Raw genomic sequence first — 9,710 nt, forward strand, 5'->3', positions numbered from 1 at the left:
TCATATTTTTCATCATTAGTGTATAGGAATGCGAGAGATTTTGGCGCATTAATTTTGTATCCTGCTACTTTACGAAATTCATCGATTAAATCTAGTAGTTTTCTGGTAGCGTCTTTAGTGTTCTCTATGTATAGTATCATGTGATCTGCAAACAGTGACAGCTTTACTTCTTCTTTTCCAATTTGGATTCCTTTTATTTCTTTTTCTTCTCTGATTGCTGTGGCTAAAACTTCCAAAACTATGTTGAATAACAGTGGTGAGAGTGGGCAACATTGCCTTGTTCCTGATTTTAGAGGAAATGCTTTCAGTTTTTCACCATTGAGAACGATGTTGGCTGTGGGTTTCTCACATATGGTCATTATTATGTTGAGGTAAGTTCCCTCTATGCCTACGTTCTGGAGGTTTTTATTTTTTTTAATCATAAATGGGTGTTGAATTTTCTTGAAAGCTTTTTCTGCACCTATTGAGATGATCATATGGTTTTTATACTTCAGTTTGTTAATATGGTGTATCACATTGATTGATATGGGTATACTGAAGAATCCTTGCATTCCCGGGATAAACCCCACTTGATCATGGTGTATGATCCTTTTAATGTGCTCTTGGGTTCTGTTTGCTAGTATTTTGTTGAGGATTTTTGCATCTATGTTCATCATTGATATTGGCCTGTAGTTTTCTTTCTTTGTGACATCTTTGTCTGGGTTTGGTATGAGGGTGATGGTGGCCTCGTAGAATGAGTTTGGGAGTGTTCCTCCTTCTGATATATTTTGGAAGAGTTTGAGAAGGATAGGTGTTAACTTTTCTCTAAATGTTTGACAGAATTCGCCTGTGAAGCTATCTCATCTTGGGCTTTTGTCGGAAGATTTTTAATCACAGTCTCAATTTCAGTGCTTGTGATTGGTCTATTTATATTTTCTATTTCCTCCTGGTTCAGTATTGGAAGTTTGTCTTTTTAAGAATTTGTTCATTTATTCCCAGTTGTCCATTTTAATGGTATATAGTTGCTTGTAGTAATTTCTCATGATCCTTTGTATTTCTGCAGTGTCAGTTGTTACTTCTCCTTTTGCATTTCTATTTCTAATTCTGTTGATTTGAGTTCTCCCTTTTTTTCTTGAAGAGTCTGGCTAATGGTTTATCAATTTTGTTTATCTTCTCAAAGAACCAGCTTTCAGTTTTATTGATCTTTGCTATTGTTTCTTTTATTTCTTTTTCATTTATTTCTGATCTGATTTTTATGATTTCTTTCCTTCTGCTAACTTTGGTTTTTTTTTTTTTGGTTCTTCTTTCTCTAATTGCTTTAGCTATAAGGTTATGTTGTTTATTTGGGATGTGTCTTGTTTCTTGAGGTGGGATTGTATTGCTGTAAGCTTCCATTTTAGAATTGCTTTTGCTGCACCCCATAGGTTTTGGGTCATTGTGTTTTCATTGTCATTTGTTTCTAGGTATTTTTTGATTTCCTCTTTGATTTCTTCAGTGATCTCTTGGTTATTAAGTAGTGTATTATTTAGCCTGCATGTGTTTGTATTTTTTACAGATATTTTCCTGTAATTGATATCTAGTCTCATAGTGTTGTGGTCAGAAAAGTTACTTGGTACGATTTCTATTTTCGTAAATTTACCAAGGCTTGATTTGTGACCCAAGATATGATCTAGCCTGGGGAATGTTCCATGAACACTTGAGAAGAATGTGTACTCTGTTGTTTTGGATGGAATGTCCAATAAGTATCAATTAAGTCAACGTTGTTTAATGTGTCATTTAAAGCTTGTGTTTCCTTATTTATTTTCATTTTGGATGATCTGTTCATTGGTGAAAGTGGAGTGTTAAAGTCCCCTACTTTGACTGTGTTACTGTTAATTTCTCCTTTTATGGCTGTTAGCATTTGCCTTATGTGCTGAGGTGCACCTATGTTTGGGTGCATAAATATTTACAATTATTATATCTTCTTCTTGGATTGATCCCTTGATCATTATTTGGTGTCCTTCTTGATCTCTTGTAACAGTCTTTGTTTTAAAGTCTATTTTGTCTGATGTGAGAATTGCTACTCTAGCTTTCTTTTGATTTCCATTTGCATGGAATCTCTTTTCCTATCCCCTCACTTTCAGTCTGTATGTGTCCCTAGGTATGAAGTGGGTCTCTTGTAGACAGCATATATACGGGTCTTGTTTTTGTATCCATTCAGCCAGTCTGTCTTTTGACTGGAGTATTTAATCCGTTTACATTTAAGGTAATTATCGATATGTATGTTCCTATTACCATTTTCTTAACTGTTTTGGGTATATTATTGTAAGTCTTTTCCTTGTCTTGTGTTTCCTGTCTAGAGAAGTTCCTTTAGCATTTGTTGTAGAGCTGGTTTGGTGGTGCTGAATTCCCTTAGCTTTTGTTTGTCTGTAAAGGTTTTAATTTCTCCATCAAATCTGAATGAGATCCTTGCTGTGTAGAGTAATCTTGGTTGTACGTTTTTCCCTTTCATCACTTTAAATGTGTCCTGCCATTCCCTTCTGGCTTGCAGAGCTTCTGCTGAAAGATCAACTATTAACCTTATGGGGATTCCCTTGTATGTTATTTGTTGTTTTTCCCTTGCTGCATTTAATATGTTTTCTTTGTATTTAATTTTTGATAGTTTGATTAATATGTGTCTTGGCATGTTTCTCCTTGGATTTATCCTATATGGGACTCTCTGTGATTCCTGGACTTGATTAACTATTTCCTTTCCCATATTAGGGAAGTTTTCCACTATAATCTCTTCAAATTTTTTCTCAGTTCCTTTCTTTTTCTCTTCTTCTTCTGGGACCCCTATAATTCGAATGTTGGTACATTTAATGTTGTCCCAGAGTTCTCTGAGACTGTCCTCAATTCTTTTCACTCTTTTTTCTTTATTCTGCTCTGCAGTAGTTGTTTCCACTATTTTATCTTCCAGGTCACTTATCCGTTCTTCTGCCTCAGTTATTCTTCTATTGATTCCTTCTGGAGAATTTTAAATTTCATTTATCATGTTGTTCATCATTGTTTGTTTGCTCTTTAGTTCTTTTAGGTCCTTGTTAAACGTTTCTTGTATTTTCTCCATTCCATTTCCAAGATTTTAGATCATCTTTACTCTCATTATTCTGAATTCTTTTTCAGGTAGACTGCCTATTTCCTCTTCGTTTGTTAGGGCTGGTGGGTTTTTACCTTGCTCCTTCACCTGCTGTTTCTCTGTCTTCTCATTTTGCTTAACTTACTGTGTTTGGGGTCTCCTTTTGGCAGGCTTCAGGTTCGTAGTTCCCATCGTTTTTGGTGTCTGTCCCCAGTGACTAAGATTGGTTCAGTGGGTTGTGTAGGCTTCCTGGTGGAGGGGATTGGTGCCTGTGTTCTGGTGGCTGAGGCTGGATCTTGTCTTTCTGGTGGGCAGGACCACGTTCGGTGGTGTGTTTTGGGGTGCCTGTGACCTTATTATGATTTTAGGTGGCCTCTCTGCTAATGCATGGGGTTGTGTTCCTGTCTTGCTAGTTGTTTGGCATAGGGTGTCCAGCACTCTAGCTTGCTGGTTGGTGAGTGGTGCTGGGTCTTAACATTGAGATGGAGATATCTGGGAGCACTTCCACTGTTTGATATTATGTGGAGCTGGGAGGTCTCTGGTGGACCAATGTCCTGAACTCAGCTCTCCCACTTCAGAGACACAGGCCTGACACCCAGCCAGAGCACCAAAACCCTGTCAACTACATGCCAGGTATGTGGGGAGTTTCTTGCCTTTTGGGAAGTCTGAGGTCTTCTGCCAGCATTCAGTCAGTGTTCTGTAGGAGTTGTTCCACATGTAGATGTATTTTTGATATATTTGTCCGTAGGAAGGTGATCTCCACGTCTTACTCTTCCGCCATCTTGAAGGTCTCTTCACAATGGAGTCTTAAGTTGTGTCTTTTCTGACACAGAGATACTTTATTCAAACATACATTCATTTGATTTTTATCTTGATTTTCCTACTTTTGACAGGAAAATGGCTTTGTAGATGCTGCTGGGTTTCCCCAGCCATATTCTCTTCACCCTTTGATTTTGGAAGTGACTGTGGTGGATACTTCCCTGATTCCTACTTCAAGTTCCAGCAGTATCGCTCAGTTTTTTCTGCCTCAGAGCTTTCCCCAAAGTTTAGGGAGATAATTCTGCCCAGATTTGGTTGGGGCAGGTGGTGGGGTGGTGGAATGAAGTGTCCCTAGTTGCAGCCCTCAACTAATGCAGAGAGGGGGAAGCAGTGGATGAATACACCAGCTCCCATTATTTGAAGGAAAAATTCTGAGGTGGCATCTTCACAGTTCTCAGAGGTCCTTGGGGAAGACTATGCCTCCATTGTTTACTGCAGCGCCAGTTCAGTAAAGGATATTCCCTTGTTTTTCTCTCCTTCACTTTCTCAGTCTTCCTAACTCCCTCATTCTGGCTTCCTTCATTCCTTCCCAAATAAACTCTGTGCATTCAAGTCCCTGTCCCAGGCTGTGCTCTCTGAGAAACCCAACCAAGACTCACATTTACAAGAAATGTTCAACTTTTCTAACTCTGTTATTAGAAAAACTATATCAACAACAGCATAAGAACACTGATGTTTATCCCTTCCTACTCAGCCCTAGTTTTTGAATAAAACAAGGAATAGTGAAGATGAAAGTAAACTGGAAAAAGTATTTCCTACGCAAAGGGAACAGTGCAACTTAGTTCCAGTCTATTTGTAATTTCTGGGAATGGGTTAGATCTCTTAATTTTTCAAAAGGACATGGAATATTGCTAATTGAAGTTTTCAAAATAAAGTATTCAAAATAATTGTACTTAGTATGGATTGCTTTTAGTCTGGATTAAGTCTTTGGATTAGCAGTTAATAAAATAAAATTACAATGTCAGTAAATGGCTTTCCTGCAAGATAGCCAGACCAGTTGGTGTCAAGTAAGTAGGAATAAACATAATAAAAATGTTCAGAATCTAAATGAAAAATACAAAGTCTTATTGAGAGACACCAAAGAACATTTGAAAATTGTTAAGATGTAAATCTTCCCTAAATTAACCATTAAAACTAGTGCAATACTAATGAAAATTACATCAATTTTTTTCAATCTGAAAAAATTAATATAAAGGTCATTTAAAAATAAACAAAATTAACCTGATTGTTTCAAAAAAATAGGAAAGATACTTGCTAAAGTAGAGAGTATTAAATTTATTATAAGTTAGAGTAATTAAAACCTTGTGGAACCACAATAAGATATCATTTCACACCCACTAAGATGGCTATAATAATAATAAACCAGGATTAATAAGTGTTGGTGGGGATGTAGAGAAGTTTGTGGTGGGAATGTAAAATGGGGAAACTGCTATGGAAAACAGTTTGGAGTTTTCTCAAAAAGTTAAACATAGAATTAGCATATGACCCAGCAGCTCCACTTCTAAGAATATACCCAGAAGAATTGAAATAGGTATTCAAACAAAAACTTGTACACAAATGTATCATCAAAAAGTGGAAACAACATCAGACATCAGTTGGGGCCAATATTTACAGAATTTTGAAGAGAAAAGTTTTGATCAAAGAAAATTATATCCAGTCAAGCTGTTGGTCACATGAGTTGCTAATGAAAAAATAAACTCAGATACACAATAGTAAAGAGAATTTACCCTAAAAGGATACTTTTTGAGAAATACTTCAAGTCATGTATATGTCAACAGAAAAATAAATAAAGGTCTATAACCCCAAAATGAGTAATTTGTGGTGTTAGAGGAATGGGGTGAGTGTGAAAAACATTTCAATATAAAATAAATTGTAAGCAATTATTTTAAAATATTGCTTTAAAATACTGTAAATATCAAAAGTAATTCTTAAATGAAAACACATGTAATATTAAAAATGATAATTTGATATGACTAATATATATTGAACTCCTAGATTATATTTACAAATATAGATTGGGGAGAAAAAAATAAGTAAATTCCCATTTTACTTGGAGTGGGGTTAAGGCAAATTCACTATTGATTTTGGTAATCAGAAAATTATAGTATTTTCATTTTTTTATCTTAATGTGATTAGCAGCATATTTTAAAGCAGGATATATCATTGTTAAATCACTGGAGTAGATAAAAGCTAAGAATGTTTAGCCTATGCAATAAAATGCAAAAGAAATGAGTATTTTTTTAGAGAGGAAGTATGAAATAAGAGAACTGTTATATCAGTTATGAAAATGGATACAAATAGCTTAATTTCCCCTATTACATAGCAACATTTCATATTGATATAAAATGGATATTTCAACAACAGGCTGCTTGTAAAAGCATATCTAAAGTAGTGACACAGGTGATTAAAAAACAAAGGATGATAAAAGTAATAAGGCAAGTAGAAACAAAAAGCAAAAGAAGAAATATTAAATTTCAAAGAAAAGACAATTCAAGACAAATCATTAAGCAAGATAATTTTATATCAATAAGCATGGTTCACAATGACCATATAATAGTCATGAACCATTTTAGCAGAATACATAACCTTGCAATATGTCATGTAAGAAGGTGTTAGAAATATACAGATAACTTGATAGAAGCAATAATTTTAGAATACTATAAAGCGCTCAACTAGCTAAAGAAATTATACCCAAAGACCAGATATTTCAATAACAAAGTGAATCATTTTAAAATTTGTATACATTTAAAAATTAATTACGCACAATCACCTAAATTACTATTGGATGTAAAATACAATTCAGACTCAACTTCATACTATTTAGAGAAAGTAAAAATGAAGTTTTCATATTAAAACATGAAATACATCATCTAAAGATCTCAAGAGCAAATTCAAAACTTTAAATATTTTGAAATTTAAAAATAATGAATTAAACATTTATCAAATACATTTGAAAATGAACAACAAAAATATATTGAAGGCACTATGAACTAAAGGGAAATGTGTAGGAAAGGTAAAACTAATCTCATTCCTAAAACTCAGAGGATGAGCACAACGCCAAAAATGATAGAGAGTACAGAGCAAATAAGAAATTAATAACTCAGAAAGTAAACAGAACAAGGAAACTGATAAAAATCTAAAAATTGGTTGCTTGTCTGATGGGAGGAAACCCAACAATCTAATATTCTTGAAAAGCCTAGCAAACAAAATTGAAATAAAGAGGGAACTACTAAAATCAATAGTGAGAAACTAGATATAGGGACACATATCTAAATTATTTTTAAAAATTAAGAAATGCTGCACACAATTCCATGCTTACAATATTAAAAACCTGGATAAAGTTGATTATTTCTATTCATCCCAATTTCTCCTGCCTCAACATACACTGTAAAAAATGAATAGTATTTTACAGTGTACAATACTGGTTTGTTACCTATAGGTATTATGTTGTACAGCAGATCTCTACAACTTATTCATCCTGGACAACAGAAACTTTGCATATGTCCAAACTCATGAAGGGTCTGCATGAGTTTACATGAAATGTATACAGTATTTTTGTGTATAAATTATACCTCAATAAAGCTAAAAATAAAAAGAACAGTATTCAACTAATTTCTTATAATGGCACAGGCTGAATTAATTTCAGAATATTGACTTTATTACTGTTTTACTTTTGTCAAAACATTGTTTAATTGTTTTGTCTCCAGTCCCTTTCTCTAATAATAATTTTATATACTACATCTCTTCTTATCTACTTATTAGATAGTTTATCTATCTTTAATCTCTTCTTTCATAGAACGTTATACATATAAGCCCTCCAATATTTGCAAAACTCTTTTAAGCTTCCTGGAAGCAGTTTGCTAGCTCCTAAGGTGAAGATAAATTGGAGTCTTATTGCAAACACCAAAATATACACTTATCCGGTAGGTATAAGTGTAAATTTGTGTGGTCTTACATCTTCCCCCAAATGCATTATGCTTCAGTGGTCTCAGCTGGATATCTGGGTTAAAATAAAGAATGAGAAGCCCATGCTTCATTTGATCTCAGCTTTCCTAAGGTCATAAATAATGAAAGACAAATTGTGCCTTCCTAGTATTTCCAAAGAGTCATCAGGCATAAAGGCATGGCAGTGGAACAGAGCATTAGAATATAATCAGGCTATTTGTATATTAACAGAAGCAACACCTATTGATCCTGATCTCTGAACTTTGTATTCTTCAAAACAGGTGCTTAATTTTCCTGTGCTAATAACTCTGTAAATTGTAACATTATATTATCTTCATTGGAAATACTGATCTTTCTTTCACTCTTAACAAATATTTGTTAAACACCTTTCAATATGTCCTAATTTTAAAAGCCATATATTAAAACTATGTAATAATCATTAAGTTCGTGACAACTGAGTGGTCAATGTTCCTTTCATAAGAATAGAAAACATAATGGGAATTTGTAGTCTATATTGGCTATTATTAATTTAATAACACCTGGTAGTTTTAAGCATAAAAGAATTTGTCCTTGGTTTCTTTTAAAAAAATAATTTATTATAGTTGATTTACAATGTTGTGTTAGTTTCTGGTGTACAGCAAAGTGATTCAGTTATACATATATATGATAGTTTGCATATGCTAAGCCCAAACTCCCAATCCATCTCTCCCCCACCTCTCCTCCCCCTTGGTAACCATAAGTCTGTTCTCTATGTGAGTCTGTTTGTTTCATAGGTAAGTTCATTTGTGTCGTAATTTAGATTCCACATATAAGTGATATCATATGGTATTTTTCTTTGACTTGCTTCACTTAGTATGATAATCTCTAGGTACATCCATGTTGCTGCAAATGCATTATTCCACTCTTTCTTACAGCTGAGTAGTATTCATACATATATATATTCATGTATATATATACCCCACATCTTCTTTATCCATTCATCTATTGATGGACGTTTAGGCTGGTTCCCTGTCTTGGCTATTGTAAATAGTGCTACCATGTATAAGGATGCATGTATCAATATCTTTTTGAATTATAGTTTTGTCCAGATATATGCCCAGGAGTGGTTTCTTATAGAACATGAAGCTCATTGATTAACATAATATGAATACATCTTTCTTTGATTTCTTGGCTCAGACACATCAGTTAACTCTTTTGAACCAATTTTTCTCATATGTAAAGTGGAAATATCATTTATATCCTGGGATTGTTTAATGTTTTAATAGATAATAATGATATGTAATATATGAACATCATTAACATGTCCATCATTTCTGTTGGTGATATCAGAACATATTTTTGCAGTTGTCTGGCAGTTAGTCTAGGAGAGGATCAGAATGAACAAAAATGAAAGCTTAGTCCAGGCCTAGGGAACAGTATATTCAAAGATATAACCATGTGTAAAATCATGGTGTGTTAGAAATACTGTGTCCCTGGTACTTAGGGTGAGATAGTCAAAGATGAGTCTGGAGAGTATGGTAGAGCCTGGGCCTTACTGAATTTTATGTCATCCTAAAAGCCATGAAGAGTCACCCAACTGTTTTACATGGCAAATCACATAAGATTTGCATTTTAGAAAGAGTCCTCTTACAGTAGTGCGCAGAATGTGTCGGAGGGACTGTTGCCTTTGTCTAGTCGAGGGCAGTGTTATGAGCCCTTGATGAGCCCATTGACGATTCTAAGAGGGACAGTGACAGTGAAGAAAGAGAGAGAAGGACAGAACAGAGGGCTAGTACATACGAGGTAGATTACCAGGATTCAGTGACAATGGTATTTAGAGGGCAAAGGGAAGAATAAAGTTTAATTTCAATGACACCGATTTAGATAAACTAGG

The sequence above is a fragment of the Phocoena sinus genome, chromosome 1 (genome assembly GCF_008692025.1).
Source record: "Phocoena sinus isolate mPhoSin1 chromosome 1, mPhoSin1.pri, whole genome shotgun sequence".
Classification (NCBI taxonomy): domain Eukaryota; kingdom Metazoa; phylum Chordata; class Mammalia; order Artiodactyla; family Phocoenidae; genus Phocoena; species Phocoena sinus.